The 17,851-nt window shown below is 46.1% G+C and overlaps 1 protein-coding gene across 1 annotated transcript in view; it reads right to left on the reverse strand.

Annotated features, from left to right (window-relative positions):
- Positions 1-16,644: 16,644 nt before the first annotated feature.
- The window catches only part of LOC119971345 (epithelial splicing regulatory protein 2-like), a 36,464-nt gene continuing 35,257 nt past the window's right edge, over positions 16,645-17,851 (reverse strand). Inside the window, 1 exon segment of the mRNA XM_038806758.1 lies at positions 16,645-17,522. The gene's annotated coding sequence lies outside the window, so the exon portion shown is untranslated.

Genomic DNA, 17,851 nt, shown 5'->3' on the forward strand with positions numbered 1-17,851 from the left:
GCTCTCCACCTACAATTACGAGATTTTGTATCACCCCGGTAAGCTCAACGAGCCCCCCGATGCCCTATCCCGAGGTACATGTGCCAGCGCACAAGTGGACTGTCCCCGGACCCTATACGACAATCTCTGTCACCCAGGAGTCACCTGATTTTAACACTTCATTAAGGCCCGCAATCTGTCCTACTCCATCAAGGAAGTCAGGGCTATCACCAGAGACTGCCAGGTCTGCGCGGAGTGTAAACCGCACTTCTACCGGCCAGACCGTGGCGCCTGGTGAAGGCCTCCCGCCCCTTTGAACGCCTCAGCATGGACTCCAAAGGCCCCCTCCCCTCCACCAACCGAAACACGTACTTCCTCAGTGTGGTGAACTAATATTCCCGATTCCCCTTTGTGTCCTCAACACCATCTTCACTCTGTTCGGTTTCCCCGCCTACGTCTACAGCAACCGGGGATCCTCATTTATGAGCGATGAGCTGTGCCAGTTCCTGCTCAACAGGGGCATTGCCTCCAGCAGGACAACCAGCAATAACCTTCGGGGGCAACAGGCAGGTGGAGCGGGAGAATGGGACGGTCTGGAGGGCCGTCCAGCTGGCCCTATGGTCCAGAAATCTCCCGACCTCCTGCTGGCAGGAGGTCCTCCCCGACGCAGTTCACTCCATTTGGTCGCTCCCGTGCACCGCGACTAACAAAACCCCCCATGAACGTCTCTTTGCCTTCCCCAGGAAGTCCACCTCCAGGGTTTTCGCTCCCAATGTGGCTGGCAGCTCCAGGACCCGTTCTTCTCCGTAGACATGTGCGACTCCACAAAGCGGACCAGTTGGTTGAGAGGGTACAGCTGCTCCACGCCAACCCACAGTACGCTTACATAGCGTACCCCGATGGCCGCCAAACATAGTCTCCCTCAGGGACCTGGCACCCCCCGCCCCCCCCCCCTCTGCCCCAGCGCCACCATCCCTTCCCCCGGCGCACCCCACTGCAGCCCCCATTCCAGGACAACCCGTCCTCCCCTTGCTCCCACCCGGGGATGAAGAGGATTCCGACACGCTCCCGGAGTCACCGAAGACCAAGCTGCCATCTGAGTCGCCACCAGCATTGCGGCGCTCTCAACGACAGATCAAGGCACCGGACCGCCTGAATTTGTAATATTCTCTGTGATTTTAAATGCAACTTGTCTGTATATAGTTCTCCACCACCCCCACTGAACTTATTTCTAACAGGGGGTGAATGTGATAGTCACCACTGATGTATTATACTGTATATATGGGTTTTACGGTAAGGCCCCTGTACTACAGGTACGGGGGTAGATTCCTGCCTGCTGGCTCCGCCCAGTAGGTGGAGTATAAATATGTGTGCTCTCCGTACAGCAGCCATTTCGTCAGCTGCTGTAGGAGGCCACACATCTCTGTGTAATAAAGCCTCGATTACATTCTACTCTTGTCTCGTCGGAATTGATAGTGCATCTGCCTCGCCTGACTGTTCGACTCAGGTCGGGCGAGATCTGGGCATTGCAGTGTCTCCCTGGGGCCTAACGTCGAAAGGCTGTGGAGTCGGATGAAAAGAGACCATGCCCACTTTTTACTGCACTTGCTGCCATAAACCAGGTAAGCTTACGGTCAGCCAAGTTTAAAGGTCCTTGGTGATGGGGGTGGGTTTTCAGTGGGGAGCTATCGAGTCAGTATGGATCATGGGGTGGGGTGTCGGGTTGGGTTGGGTCAAGCATCAGGTTGTGGGGTTGTGGCCACAGGGGGTGCGACAGGCATCGGCGAAGTGGTCAAGAGTTGTGGAGTAGGGTTGGGTCAGACATTGGGGTCAGGTCAGGCTGAGCCTTAGTGGGTGTTGAGTTGGGTCTTGGGTCGGGCCTGGGGTTCGGGTCGGGTATTGGGGGGAGGTGGGGGTGTCAGATGCCGGCCTGGCGGTGGGAGAGAGGAAAGCGTCCTCGCGAATGAGGGAAGCGTCCCGTGAGGGGGGTGTATTGTCAGGTTGGGTGGGGGCTAGAGGCAGATGGGTGTGTCCCTTGCAGGGTCGGGAAAGGGTGAAGGCTGGTTGTGTGGGGATATTAGAAGCATTTTAAATTCTTCTAACATTTTCTGGGTAACCATTTGGAACTATCTGCAGGGCAATTGCCCAGAGGAAGTTTGATCACCTGGGAAACTGCTCTGTAAACTCTTACCTGTCAACATCCTGGGGGAGGGGTTTTTGAACGTATCTTTGGGGTACCCCCTGCCCCCACCCCTCCCCAATAAGATGCCCTGGAACTCAGAAGTTGCAGTGTGACTCAATAACAATATTATAGCAAAATAACGATTTAATAAAATAACATCATGTTATTCAGCTTTTCTCCACATGGGGGAGACTGGTGCACGTATCACGGCTGATGGTTTGTCACAAGTGTATCTGAGCTGAGAAAATCCACACGAAAAACAAGTCTCAATTAACCCTTTGAAGATTGACATTCATTTATTTAATTATGCTCCTTTTTTTGGGTGGGGGGGAAGGTCTGAAAATGAATCGTACGATCCCTCAATGGAGCAATCAATTTAAATTTCACAAATGTGCGGGAGATTTTCCTAAAATTAAATCATTTTAGGATTCTGTTGGATTTTTAAAATGCAATATTCATGCACTGACACAAACAATGTCCCTCTGAGAATCTCTGACACTTTTACCACCTTTGTGATTTTGCATCTTTAGAAACATGGAAAATAGGCGCAGGAATAGGCCATTTGGCCCTTCAAGTCTGCACCATTCAATAGGATCATGGCTGATCATACAAATTCAGTAACCCACTCCCGCTTTCTCTCCATACCCCTTGATCCCTTTAGGCTCTGTATAACTGCAGCAATACATCCCTCCTCCTATACTCAAATCCTCTGGCTATGAAGGTCAGCATGCCATTGGCTTTCCTCACTGTCTGCTGTACCTGCATGCCAACCTCCAACAACTTAATAAAATAACATCAGGTTTTGTTGCATTTCCCCTTTTCCTAATCTGCTACCATTCAGATAATAATTCGCCTTCCTGTTTTTGCCACCAAAGTGGATAACCTCACATTTACCCACATTATATTGCATTTGTCAAGTGTTTGCCCACTGAGCCAGCTTGTCCAAGTCACCCTGCAGCCTCTTTGCATCCTCTTCACAGCACACACTGCCACCCAGCGTAGTGTCGTCTGCAAATTTGGAGGTATTGCATGCAATTCCTTTGTCCAAACCATTAATGTATATTGTGAATAACTGGGGTCCCAGCTCTGAACCCTGCGGTACCCCACTAGTCACTGCCTGCCACTCTGAAAAGGACCTGTTTATTCCCACTCTCTGCTTCCTGTCTGCCAACCAGCTCTCTATCCATGTCGATACATTACTCCCAATACCATGAGCTTTAATTTTGCACACTAATCTCTTGTGTAGGAACTTGTCAAAAGTCTTTTGAAAGTCCAGATATACAACATCCACTGGTTCACCCTTGTCCACTCTACTGGTCACATCCTCAAAAAATTCAAGATTTGTCAAGTATAATTTCCCTTTAGTGAATCCATGCTGACTTAGAGTGATTACATTCCCGCTTTCCAAATGCTCAGTTATTTCATCCGTAATAATTGACTCCAGGATTTTTCCCACTACCGATGTCAGGCTAACTAGTCTAGAATTCCCCGTTTTCTCTTTCCCACCTTTTTTTAAATGTGGGGTTATATTAGCTACCCTCCAATCCATTGGAACTCTTTCAGAGTCTATAGAATGCTGGAAAATGATCACTGATGTGTCCACTACTTCTGGGGCCACTTTCTAAGTACTCTGGAATCCAGAGCATCTGGCCCTGGGGACTTATCGGTTTTTAATCCCATCAATTTCTCCAATACAATTTCATGACTTAAAAGGATTTCCTTCAGTTCCTCCTTTATGCTAGACCCTCTGTCCTCTAGTATTTCCGTAAGGTTATTTATGTCCTTAGTGAAGACAGATCCAAAGAATTTGTTCAACTGGTCTGCCATCTCTTTGTTGCCCATTATGAATTCACCTGATTCGAACTGTAAGGCACCTACATTTGCCTTCACCAGTCTTTTTCTCTTCACATATCTATAGAAGCTTTTGCAGTCAGTTTTTAAGTTTTCTGCAAGCTTACTCTCGTACTCTATTTTTCCCCTTCTGAGTTAAACCTTTTGACCACCTCTGCTGAATTTAAAATTTCTCCCAGTCTTCAGGCTTGCTGCTTTTTCTGGCCAATTTATATGCCTCCTCTTTGGCTTTAACACTATCCCTGATTTCCCTTTTTAGCCATGGTTGAGCCACCTTCCCCATCTTATTCTTGCGCCAGACAGTTATATACAATTGTTGAAGTTCATCCATGTGTTCTTTAAATGTTTGCCATTGCCTATTCACTATCAACCCCTTAAGTATCCTTTGCCAGCTTATCCTAGCCAATGCACGTCTCATACCATCAAAGTTAGGTTTCTTTAAGTTCAGGATCAAGTCTCAGACTTAATTGTGTCACTCTCCATCTTAATGAAGAATTCTGACCATATTATGGCCATTATTCCCTGAAGGATATTGCACTACAACATTGCTAATTAATCCCCTCTCATTGCACAATATCCAGACGAGGGTGGCCTGCTCTCTAATTGGTTCCACGACATATTGGTCGAGAAAACCAATCCTTAAACATTCCAGGAAATCCTCCTCCATCGCATTGCTATCAGTTTGATTAGCCCAATCAATATGCAGATTGAAGTCACCCATAATAACTGCTGTACCCTTACTGCACACATCTCTAATTTCCTGTTTGATATCATCCACAACCTCACAACGACTGTTTTGGGGTCTGTACACAACTCCCACTAATGTTTTTTGCCATTTGTCTTTTTGCCATTTGCGTTAATCTCCTCTTTAACCAGCAACGCTACCTTTCCTTTCCTTCTATTTTTCCTGAATATTGAATACCCCTGGATGTTGAATTCCCATTCTTGGTCACCCTGGAGCCAGGTCTCCGTGATCCCAATTACATCACTTCCGTTAATGATTGTCAGGCTGTTAATTCCTCAACCGTATTACAAATGCTCCTCGCATTGAGATACGGGGCCTTCAGGCTTGTTTTTTTGACATTTATTGCCCTTTTAGGATTATGATGTAATGTGGCCCTTTTTGATTTTTGCCTTTAGTTGCTCTGCCTTCCACTTTTCCCTTTGCTGCCTTTTGTTTCTATTCCCACCTTCCTTCCCTCCAACTTGCTGCATTGGTTCCCATCCCCCTGCCATATTCGTCTAAACCCTCCGGAAGTGCAGTAGCAAACACTCCCCTGAGGACATTGGTTCCGGTCCTGCCCCGCTGCGGACCGTCGGTTTGTACTGGTCCTGTGGGCGCAGTAACAGAAACCAATATAACTTAATCACTCGACCCCTCACACAAAAATACAGTATTGTAGACATGTGTTATGTGTTAATTCTGTGGAACATTCAGTATTTGAATGACCTACAGTAGCTGGATAGAATGGGGGAGGTTTGCACATAATCACCACTCAACAATCCTATGGTGTCAGTCATAGCTCAGTGATAAACTCTCACTTATGAACCAGAAAGTTTGTGGCTTCAAGTTCCATCCATGGACTTGAGCGTAAAATCCGTGCTAAGAGAACAGTGATGTAGAAGGGGATTGCAGTATTGTTGGGAGTGCAGTCTTTTGAATAGGATAACCTGAAGCCCTGTCTGCCAAGTCAGACTTTCTTTCCAATGGCCTGAAAAACACTGTGTGTCATATACCCAATAGGAATGGATGTAAGGTGAATTTGGCCATAGTGCTTTGTATAAACATTTGCAGTTCAAAGTGGCCCGATCAGTTACTGATCAGTTCAAAAGTCTTTGATTGTTATAGCGGGGATGGGGGTGGTGAGGGAGGGGGAGATGGAGAAGTGGTGGGCTGCGGAGCTGGATGGATTGGGGTGGGGGGGAGGGGGGTGTTGGTGTGGTGAGAGATGAAGGGAAGCTGGGCGGGGAGATGGTGGTAGGGTGTTGCTGGATTGGGAAGGTGATGGGTTAGGGTGGTGAGGTGCCAGGATTGGGGCAGTGGTGGGGTGGGTGGGATGTTGGTTGGGGGAATGTGGTGGTCCTGTGAATTTTGTGTATTTCCAAATTAGATATGCAGCAATAATTAACTCAGCAAAGTGAGTTTGCGGTGTGATTTGAGTTCATCATGTCGGACTTATACATTCGGAAGGGCTGGGTTCTTAGAATCCCGACTATGCAGAAGGAGGCCTCTTGGCCCATCAAGTCTGCACCAACCCTTCAAAAGAGCACCCTACCCAGATCCACTGCCCTGCCCACTCCGCAACCTAACTTGTACATCCCTGGACACTAAGAGCAGTTTAGCATGGCCAATCCACCTAACCTGCAAATCTTTGGACTGTGGGAGGAAATCGGAGCACCCGGAGGAAACCCACGCAGCCACGGGGATAACGTGCACATTCCACACAGACAAGGCCGGAATCGAACTTGGGCCCCTGGCGCTGTGCGGCAGCAGTGCTAACCACTGTGCCACCCTGGGATCTAAAGCAAGTACAACAATTTACTAGTCTGCTCCCCTTTTTACCGCAGAATTAAAGGAGCTACAGGCTGAACCTTTGACTGAATTAGGCCATTTTGAACTTCAGATCACAGACAGTGAACACATCACAAGTGGTGGTTATTTTGAACACTTTTAGTGAACACACATGAGAGTAGGAAGTTTCAGGAATCCAAGTATTTCCCAGTGTAAAGCTACTTAATGTGACAACAGTAGGATTATAACGTATATATGCCTCAGGATGTTTTTTTTCCTGAAAGTATTACATGCAACAACTTGCATTTAAATAGCGCCTTTAACACAGTAACCATAGAAACATAGTCCTGAACTAAATACCAAAGTCGACATTAAAGTGAAATACTGCTGCATTCTGCAACTGTACATTTCTAAGGATGGTCTTCATTAACTATAACCATGAATACATATATAAAATATACAGAATCAATACAATAATACTTTGAAAACCTAACTAATCTGTCTGTCTCTCTCTCTGATTTTGGGGCAGAAATATTACAAGTTAAACAGCGATCTCAAACCAAGAATTGAAGCAGAAAATTCTCAGTTGGTCAGGCATCATCTGTGCTGAGAGAAACAGACGGACCTTACACCAGAACCGAAAATGTTCACTGACTCCCTCTCTCATCACGGACGCTGCCCAACCTGTCAGGAATTTGTAGCATTTTTGCTTTTAATTCCAGATTCCCACAGCATTTTGCTTTCGAACTGGAACTGCGAAAATGGTCTCTAAGTTGCAATGCTTCAAAGGGAAGTTTTCAGAACTCATTCCAAAGCAAATGAATTGCGAACTGATGGAAGAATATGTACGGTAACACAAATATTAATAACAAATCTCTAGCTCGGATGATAAAACTTTTGTTTCAGCATTAGCACACCAACCTTTTCGAGTCCAGCCGGGGTTGTGGAGAGGTTTATTGCCAGCTTCCAGCTAATAGCAGAAGCTTAACCAGATTTATTGCTCTGCAAATAATCGCAGACAGTCTCTTGTACTTTGTTGGCAAATCTACACGATCTTCCGGGTCACGCATCATTATGCCAGGACACGGAGGCAGATAGGAATATTATCAAAAAGCTACTTGCATTTTTATCCAGCCATTTATGGAATAGAATGTCCCAGGTTGCTTTGCATGTGGGCAATGGCAACAGGGAGTAAAGCAGGCTGGAAAACAGTCAAAATGAGGAGACCTTTCAAAAGAGAGAGAAATAGGTGAAGAGCATAAACCTCAGTCATCGATAACATCCTCTGTGACTGAGCATAGCATGTTCTCCCTTCCTAACTTCCAGTGTTCAACATAATTAAAAAATATATATTTTTATTCCAAACAATACAAAATGTTTCACAGAGACATAAAAGCACTTTTGTTTTACAAACTAACCGCAATAAACCCAAGACCCCCACCCACTGGCCGACCGATTTCTCTCCCCCCTCCCGCATATGTTCGGGACCTTCCCAAAATTGGTTGGGTTCTGGGGCTCATTCTTTGAGACCATGTTGAAGATCGTGGCGGTTAGGATTAGGCTGGTGCCGTGATCTCTGGTAGCGATGTTTGGAGTGTTGGTCTTGCTGGATCCTCTTGAGGAAAGGAGGGCCGATTGTTCAACATAATTAACCATTCACTCCTTCAGCTCTTTTTCCTTCTCTTGTGTCATCAGCACAACTCCCTGCCTGGCCGCTCAAATAAGTGATGATTCCATCCTGCACGTTTCCTGTTCTTCGATTGCCATGCTGCTCCTCAGTAACATCCCTATTCTTAAGGTCTCTGTCCGAAGGCAAGTCTAACGCACTTGTGTACAGAAGAAACTTAATAAGTGTGCCATCTGGTTAATATCAGATATGTCATCTCCCATCATGGGTAGGGCAAGGAAGGAGGCCCCACGTCCATCCAAACATGAATGGGAATCAAACTCCAGGTTGCTGACACCAATCTGACCCATAGCAGATGCCACGGATAATCTGGTGTTATTGTGGCAATGTTGTATGTCTGAAGCTGTGGATAGTGATGGTAGCAGCTCCAATTTCTTACCACCACATAGCTGACCAGGAATCTCTCCCACTCCTCGAGGATGATTTATATGTTGATAATCGGTCTGTTTGGTGACTTTCTGAACACATCTTCCTTAGTCCTGGAGTGGGACTTGAACTCAGAACTTCTAACTCAAAGGCAGCAACACTACCCAATGCACCACAAGACCCCACTCAGAAATACTGTGCACTAGTTTTACACGCTGACTATACCACAACTTTAATGCATCACCACACTTCATGGCACAATCATCCAGGCTGTCCAATTAACAAGTCATCGATAAGCCAGAACGTTCGGCAACTGAAATACAACATTAAACAACCTGGATTTATATAGCACCTTTAATGTATTGTAACACCCCAAGACACTTCGCAGGAACATTGTAAAATAAAGTATGACACGGCAGAATATTACTGGCCCCCAGGAGGCAGAAATGAAGGGGGAGGTGGGGGATGGTAATATTATGGAGAGCCCATATTGGATCAGTTCTCTGACCATGTCCCGCCACTGGGGTATTAACTGACAATGTTCAATTCCGACCTTGGGTAACTGTCTGTGTTGTTATGTTCTGTGTTGTGGCCATGGTAAAGATGCACACAGAACATCTAGTTCTTGACTAGTAAGATAGTTTATTAACAAATGAACACTTGTTAAAACATTAGGTGGGGTTATGGGGGAGCGGGCCTTGGTAGGGCATGCTTTCAGAGGGTCGGTACAGACTCGATGGGCTGAATGGCCTCCTTCTTCACTGTAGGGATTCTATGATATGACTGGAATTGGGCAGTGTGCCCACGTCAAGGAGGCAGGCAGCCTATTTAAATGTACAACGTCCATTTTGTCAGGCTGTTGACATTGAGCAGATGGTGGGCAGATCCCTGTCAGGTGGGAAGGCTGCCATTAGATGGAGGCAGCCTTCCATTAGCATCCAGAAGTTAGGAGTTTTGAAGCAAAGGGAAGGCCGCACCCTTGGCCTCCAAAGTTTACCTGAAAGGACTGTCCCTGTCAGCATTCAGACTCACGTTTTAATTTTATTTTTAACTTGCCACTGAATGGCACAGGGGTCTCCAGACTGCCTCAGTGGTGGTCAATGCTCTTGGTGGCACAGGTGAAGTTGATGAGCAAGCCAGCAGCTCTGGAGGTTGGTGGTCACCCTGAAAGGACACGCATGCCCGCAACTGGCTTTCCTCGACAATGCCAACCCGGTCGGCAAAATTCAGTCCATTACTCAGGTGACCAAAAGCTTGGTGAAAGAGATGAATTGTAAGGAGTGTCTCAAATATGAAAAGCAAGGTAGAGATTTAGGGAGGAAATTCCAGAGTTCGGAGCCTAGCAGCAGCTAAAGGTATCATAGAATTTACAGTGCAGAAGGAGGCCATTCGGCCCAACGAGTCTGCAACGGCTCTTGGAAAGAGCACCCTACCCAAGATCAACACCTCCACCCTATCCCCATAACCCAGTAACCCCACCCAACACTAAGGGCAATTTTGGACTCTAAGGGCAATTTATCATGGCGAATCCACCTGCCCTGCATATCTTGGACTGTGGGAGGAAACCGGAGCACCCGGAGGAAGCCCACGCACACACGAGGAGGATGTGCAGACTCCACACAGACAGTGACCCAAGCCGTAATCGAACCTGGGACCCTGGAGCTGTGAAGCATTTGTGCTATCCACAATGCTACCGTGCTGCCCCACCAATGGTGGAGCAATTAAAATTGGGGATGCAGAAAAGGCCAGAATGAGAGAATATCTCAAAGGGTTGCAATGCTGGAGGAAATTCCAGAGATAGGAAGGGGGAGATGGAGTATAGGGATCAGGACTTGCTGTGAGTTAAGACGGTTAAACATTTGCATGACTTCAGATATAATGATGTGGAGGTGCCGGCGTTGGACTAGGGTGAGAACAGTAAGAAGTCTTACAACACCAGGTTAAAGTACAACAGGTTTGTTTTGAATCACTAGCTTTCAGAGCACTGCTCCTTCCTCAGGTGAATGTTCACCTGAGGAAGCTGTGCTCCGAAAGCTAGTGATTTGAAACAAACCTGTTGGATTTTAACTTGGTGTTGAAAGACTTCTTACTGTTCAAATATAATGTGATAGAGCAGCCAGGAGTGTGTTGGAATAGTCAAGTCCAAAGGAAACACAATTTCAGCAGCAAATGAACTGAGACAAAGGAAAGTCAGGCAATGCAGAGGTGAAAGTAGGCATCGTAGTGGTGGCAGGACTATGGAGTCCAGAGGCTCATCTCAGGTTGGAATGGGTCATTGACATTGCAAACAGACTGGTTTAATTTCAGACCATTGCCGAGAGGGATGGAGTCGATAGCTAGGGAATGAAGTTTGGAGCTTGTACCAAAATCAGTGGCTTCAGCCTTCTCAATGTTTAATTGGAGGAAATCTCTGCCCATCCAGTACTGGATGTTGGATGAGCTGCCTCATAATTTAGCTGAGGAGTCGATGGAGGTGGTGATGAGATAACACTGGGTGCTGTCTGTTGAACAGAGATGTGTGTAGAAACAAGCATGGAGGCAGTTCCTAGCCTGGACCTTTACTGTATCTGTGTCTATAGTTTCTAATAGTTAATAAGTTCTTCCTGCTGAACTACCCAAGACTATGACAACCTTGATAAAACTAATTGAACTTCAATCAACACCTTACAGCATTTTGCAGTAAAAACCCATCTGATTCACAAAGGTCCTTCAAGGAAGGAAATCTACCGTCCTTACGTAGTTTGCCCCACCTATGGGACGCGATCTTCCGGCTGTGCTGCGCTGGAAAAGCATCTCATTGCAGTGCAGTGTGACCGGTAAAAGCCGGGAGACCCTGCTTCCGGGATCCACCCCGCTTGCAACGTCGCGAGATAACGCAATCTCACAAGAAGTTGCAAGGAGAATCAGTTTTTGGCAAATCTGCATATTAGACAGTTAGCCTTATTCTAATGTGGCAATTCCCAAGGTACCGGAGGCTTTGGGATTCAATCTCTTCACCTTGGGTGAGCACGGTTTGGTACTAGTCCCCAGACTAATGGTAATCAAGCTGTGCGTAGACCCCGGGTATGCAAACACCAAGTGTCACTACATACTGAGGTTCTACCTGTCCCTGGTGTTACGAAGGATGGGCCTGGCCTCATTGCCGCGGAACGCTCCAAGCAGTTGGACCGTGCTGTACCACCTGTCCTTCGTGGAAAAGATTTTGAAGAAAAACACCTTTGACCACAAAGCAATGAAGCAGTGGTCAGCACGTAATGTCCTCGAGACCCTCAGAGAAAAGGAGACTGTGGAGGACATTGGATGGTTCCCTGAGCCGACTGTAAGAGCCATCTGGCAGAACGCCTCATCACCAGAACTTTCAAACAAGCACCAAGACCTAGCTTGGCTGGTGGTGAGAAGGGCCCTCCCCGTCAGATTCTTCATGTACACCCGAAGGCTCAGCGCCATTGCACGCTGCCCTCGGAGTGGCTGTGGGGGAGACGAGACGGTCACACACCTCCTTGTGGAATGTGCCTTTGCAAAGAAGGTCTGGAGAAAGATGCAGTGGTATCTGTCAAGGTTCATCCCGAGCAGCTCTGTAACACAGGACTCTGTGCTCTACGGACTGTTTCCAGGGACACACATCGAGACAAACATCAACTGCTGCTGGAAGGTCATCAACTCGGTGAAAGACGCTCTTTGGTCTGCCCGAAACCTGCTGATCTTCCAGTGCAAAGAATTGTCCTCGACCGAGTGTTGCAGACTGGCACATTCCAAGGTCCAGGACAACGTGCTGAGGGACGCACTCAAGCTTGGGGCAGCTGCCGCCAAGGCATAATGGGGAAAGACCACTGTGTAAGGTCTTACCAGCAAATGTACACCGAGGGGTTGGTAACAGTGTATAACCCCGCGGTCCGGGTCTTCAATACCACAATGTATGCAAGAAACAAAGCAATGTAAATATTTAAGAAAGAACTGTAACTTATAGTAGGATATGTGTGTAACGTTATCCCAATTGAATTGAAGACAAATGAATGTAACTCAGATGGAAATGTACAGACAAGACAATTTGAAATGTTCTGTAAAGTTTATGATAAATTTTATGAATAAAGTATATTTTTTGAAAAAAAAAACAAACGGCACGAGGGTTCCAAGGGTATTGGAGACCCCCAGCATCATGCTCATTGGGCAAGGTGGTGCCCTGGCACTGCAGGTGCCACCTGGGTATCCTGGCACTGCCAAGGTGGCAGGGGAACTATCAAGCTGGCATTTTTTACATGCGTGCGATTAGACTGGAGCTGTCCATCATAGGTGTGAGAGGGGGAGCCCCGTGTTGCGTTTGGGCTGGGTGGAGGTCGGGGATTTTTGTTTGTCGGCCTTGGAGATCGGGGCACCATTTAAAAATGCTGTGCCGATCACTCGCTACAATGCAGAGCTCTGCTCACCAGAACTCCGCACTGTAGAAAAACTGGGCTATGTGTGGCCTCGGCACGTGCTCCCCATTCAGGCCCCTTATTCAACACGAGTAGCGTTGAATAGCCGCGTGTTTCTTGGCACTGCGAGTGCTGGGAAACATGCGACTAACGGCGTCGCTAGGGAACTTTGTTCACTTTGAGGAAGATTGCGCCCATGATTCCAGACTCCTGCAACGTGGTTGTTTCTTAACTACCCCATGAAGTGCTCTAGCTAGCCAGTCAGTTCAATGAAACTGAACTGACCTCCCAGCATCGATGAGAGACAGGAAATAACAATCGGACACCCTGCCCAGTCAACGGTGCAGTCCTCCACACTAACATCTGTGGACTTCATCTGTCCTGCAGACTAATCAAGACAAAGCCTAACATTTTCATACTCATACCTAACAGCCAATATCCCAGACACCACCATCACCATCCCTGGGTATGTCCTCTCCCACTGCCAGAGTGCCAACGGCATTTAATGTACTATTAAGTGGATGACATCAATGCCCACTACCAAGAGTGACTCTGTTGGTCAGCTTAACCAGTAGTGGGTGACTCAGGTCCTGAAGGATGTATGTGCCAGACTGGGCCTGTAAAAGGTGGGGAGAGAACCAACAAAAAGGAAAACTACTGCACTTCATCCTCCTTAATCCACTTGTTGCAGATGCATTTTCCCATGATGGCATCAGTAAGGGTGACCACAGTACACTCCTTGTTGAGATCAAGTCCCGTCTCACATCGAGGATACTCTCCATTGTGTTGTGTGGCACTGCCACCCTGCTCAATGGCATAGATTTTGAACAGATTGAGCAACTAAAAATGGCCTCCATGAGCCACTGTGGGCTATCAGCAGCAGAACCATAATCACAATCAACCACAACCTGTAACCTCAATCGCTCTCTCTACCATTACTAAAGTCAGGAGCAGCATCAGATATACGTTAAAAACGAGGTGGAACCTCGTGAAGCTACCACACAGAACTAATTAATCAGCAGAAGCAGCATGTAATAAACAGAGCCAAGCAATTCCACAACCAATGCATATACTGGAGGAGGCTCTAAAATGGCAGAAAGCACTGAATACTGTAAAAGTTCTGGGACCCGACAACAGCCCTGCAATAGTATGGAAGGCTTATCCTAGAACTTGTTGTGCCTGTGGCTAAGCTGTACCAGTAAAGCTACATTGGCACATAGCCAACAATATGGAAAACTGCCCAGCTAAGTGATGTAAGGGGTCATTAACAGTGCTATAAAGTGACTTACACAGCAGTAACCAGTTTACTGACACTTAGCTTGGGTTTCTTCCAATGCCAATTAGCTGCTGACCTTGGTCAAAATGGACCAAAGCATTGGGTGGCGAGCCGAGAGCGACTGTCCTCAATTTCAAGGCAGCATTTGACCCAGTGTTGCATCAAGGAGCTCTAGCAAAAGTGAAGTCAATGGAAATCAAGAGGGAAAACTCTGCTGGTTGGAGTCTTACCCTACTTTGGGTAAGGATTGTGGTTATTGGACGTCAACCATCTGAGTCCCAGGATTTCATTGTAGAAGTTGGGTCGTGTCCAAGACTCAACCACCTTTAGTTGCTTCATCAATGGTCTTCCCGCTTGTGATTACACAATGCGGAGTACTATTAGCAATTCCTCAAATACAGAAGCAGTCCGTGTCTAAATGCAGTAAGACCTGGACAGCAGCCAGGCTTGGGCTGAAAAGTAGTAGTCAATGAAGCACCAGGCAATGACCATCTCAAATGAGAGAGAATCTAACCATGCCCCTTAACATTCTCCTCTACTATCAACAACCTGGTGCTGCAATTGGACCAGCCATATACCGTGGCTGCAGGAGCAGTTAGAGGCTAGGAATTCAGTGACGAGTAACCCATGACTCTTCAAAGCACATCAAGAGTGCGATGAATATTCCCCACTTGCCTGGATGACTGCAACCCAAAATACTCAACTCAAAAGCGCAACACCATCCAGGACAAAGCAACCTGCTTGCTTCACACTCCCTCCACCAAAATGCAGTGGCAAGAGTTTACCATCTATTAGATGAACTGCAGCAACTTCCAAACCTCTGACAGCACCTTCCAAATGCCCAACCTCTAATATCTACAAGGACAAATGGGTGCATGGGAATACCACCGTCCACAAGTTCCCCTCCAAGTCATTCACCACCCCAACTTCAACTATTATTGCTGTTCCTTCACCATTACTGGATAAAATCCTGGAACTGCCTACACAACAGTATTATGGGTGTTCCAACATCACATGGACTGCAGTGGTTCAAAGGTGGCAGCTCAAAGGTGGGCAATTAGGGGAGGGGCATTAAATGCTGGCCTAACCAGAAGGCCCACATCCGATGAAAGATTAAAAGCCTGAGTCACAGTTCAGCTGACAAGAAATGGCTGGATATGATGTGTTGGTAGCAAGCAATGACATTAATCCTGAATTGTGCGCATTATACCTACAGTCATGTTCACTGCCGGGGTCATGGCCCTTCATTAATAATTTCCATGTTTCATTTCTCAACTTATTTCTGCAGCTGTGAAGTAGCTGTTGGGTATTTTCAGCAAATTAATCTTCTAATGTGTCTTTGGCATGATATGAAGAGGAGACACTTGCCACCATGCACAAAGCCCCTTGTTCATTGTGAATGACATTGAGGCACTGGGCCAAACAGGATGATGCCAAATTCTGGGGAGTTTGAGGGTCATCAACCTTGGAGAAATATAGGCTTAGATGGAATGGAACGTTAATAACATGTGATCAAAATCACATCTCATAAGCAAAACCACATTACATACTTGATGGAACCATCAATTCACCAGACACGTGTTTCCGATGTGAATCTAGGCTTTAATCGACTTACTTCAGAGCCAACCTATTACCTGTCGATGAACTCGTAGTGACCCAGGATGACTCTGGACATGGGTACTTATACAGCTACACTAGGGGGAGGAGTCGTGGGCGGAACCAAGGGTGGATCCCAGTACAAGTTCCTAGGTGCTCCCAGCGCTACTCCCCCTAGTGGTAGGACAGCGCTACTGCGCTTACAACAAGTGTGAATTAACATATATATTAACATATATTACATTCCCCACAATACTAGCAATTATTGACTTGAGAAACAAACTGCCAAGACATCCGGCAAGACAGAATATGGTCCTTAGGTTTTGTTGGGGGATTGGATTCAAGGGTTTTTCTTTTGGTGGTTGAGGGAAGGGGGTGGAGAATGTGGATACAAGGGTCAAATGGTCTTTACACTCTTAGCCGTGCTTATGAAACGTGCTGCTGGTAAAAAATCAATCCCTCCCACACTGTTACAATTCACTCCTTACTCTGTCACATCCAACACGTGGGCACCCCTAAATGGGACAATTTCTAAAGTTTCTGCTAGTTATCCTTTACATTAACAAGCATTCTTAGTGAAATTATCTCTATATAGAGCCTAGAGCAGGAAAGTTATAAGCCAATCCCATTCAAAGATTGTGTACACAATTCACCTTGATGGCTCATACGGATGGAGGGGAACACAAAAGGGACTTCATTTAATTTTTTCTTGTGTTCAGAGATTGAAAGAAGACTTTCATTTCAATGACCCCTCCCAAAAAGAAAATGACTAATGCAGACTCATTTATGCATCTTTAAACTTTTATTGTTTGGCCATACAAAGCATACAATTTTATACTGTTGCAAGTTTCAAACTTGCTCTATTAACTAAAGTACATACAACTCATTTAGCCTCACACGAGGCCTTTTCAAAACGTTTTGTTCTGCTGATATTGCACTTTGCATTAAGGCACAAGGGGAAAAGAATCATGGATAACAAGTTTTAGTGCTCCAACAGCAGATAGTTTGTCACGTAGCCATCTTAAGAGTAAAAAAAATTCATCCTTACAGCTTATAGGCATTTACAAAAAATTTCTATTGCATGCATTAAAGACATTACCTATAAGCAGCGTCCTTGTATCATAATATACAAATGGTTTAACATAAACACTGCATGCAAGTTAAGAATGGCGAGTCTACATGTGGCTCTGAAGCTACTAGGTTTAAATAAAATATATAACTTAACTACACTTAGCATCATCACGTTTTGCAAGTCACTTCCACGTCAGTATAAAGTCAAAAAATCATAAATGCGAGTTGGCAGTTTAAAAATAGGTTGATGCAGAATATTGCAGTCTATTATGGCTTTTGCATTAGTGCACAACCCTTTGGCAGAAAGGGGGTGTTCGACACATGCAATTTCCTCTTTATGCCACATTCTGTACAAGACCACACTCCTTTTCATAAAGGAACGATCAGAGTTTTCCCATTGGCATGAAGGCTGACGACTCAATCGGTGGTTCTCACACCAACCCGAGGTTTACACACTGATGACCGATAAGCTGGCCATTCTTTTCCAACACCGCTCGTGTAGCCATCTCAACGCTCGGGAAAGTCACCAAAGCTTCTCCACTGGGCTGGCCATTAAAGTTGTACAGAACCAAGATTGCATCTGCAGGAAGCTGAAAGAGAAAGACAAACAAACATTGAAGGATGGTTAGAGGTTTATTGATGTAAAGTTGGAGTCTTTAACTCTCCCTTGGTCTTGGATGGAGCAGCGCATTTTGGTAAATGAACTCCCAAGTCAATCTATGGATTTGGTCTGTCCAGCTGGTAAACTTTCAAAATGTTTAGCTCAACAAACATTTGCATTGCCACGGTTTTAAATGAGTCACGGTTTTAAATGAGCATTTTGATTAATGTGTGCTTAATATTGGGCGGCCTTTTATCAAGCTTCCATCTAGATAAATTATGAAGGATCCCCTCTTTTGGACCCAGTTTATCAACTATA

The sequence above is a fragment of the Scyliorhinus canicula genome, chromosome 9 (genome assembly GCF_902713615.1).
Source record: "Scyliorhinus canicula chromosome 9, sScyCan1.1, whole genome shotgun sequence".
In the NCBI taxonomy this organism is placed as follows: Eukaryota; Metazoa; Chordata; class Chondrichthyes; order Carcharhiniformes; family Scyliorhinidae; genus Scyliorhinus; species Scyliorhinus canicula.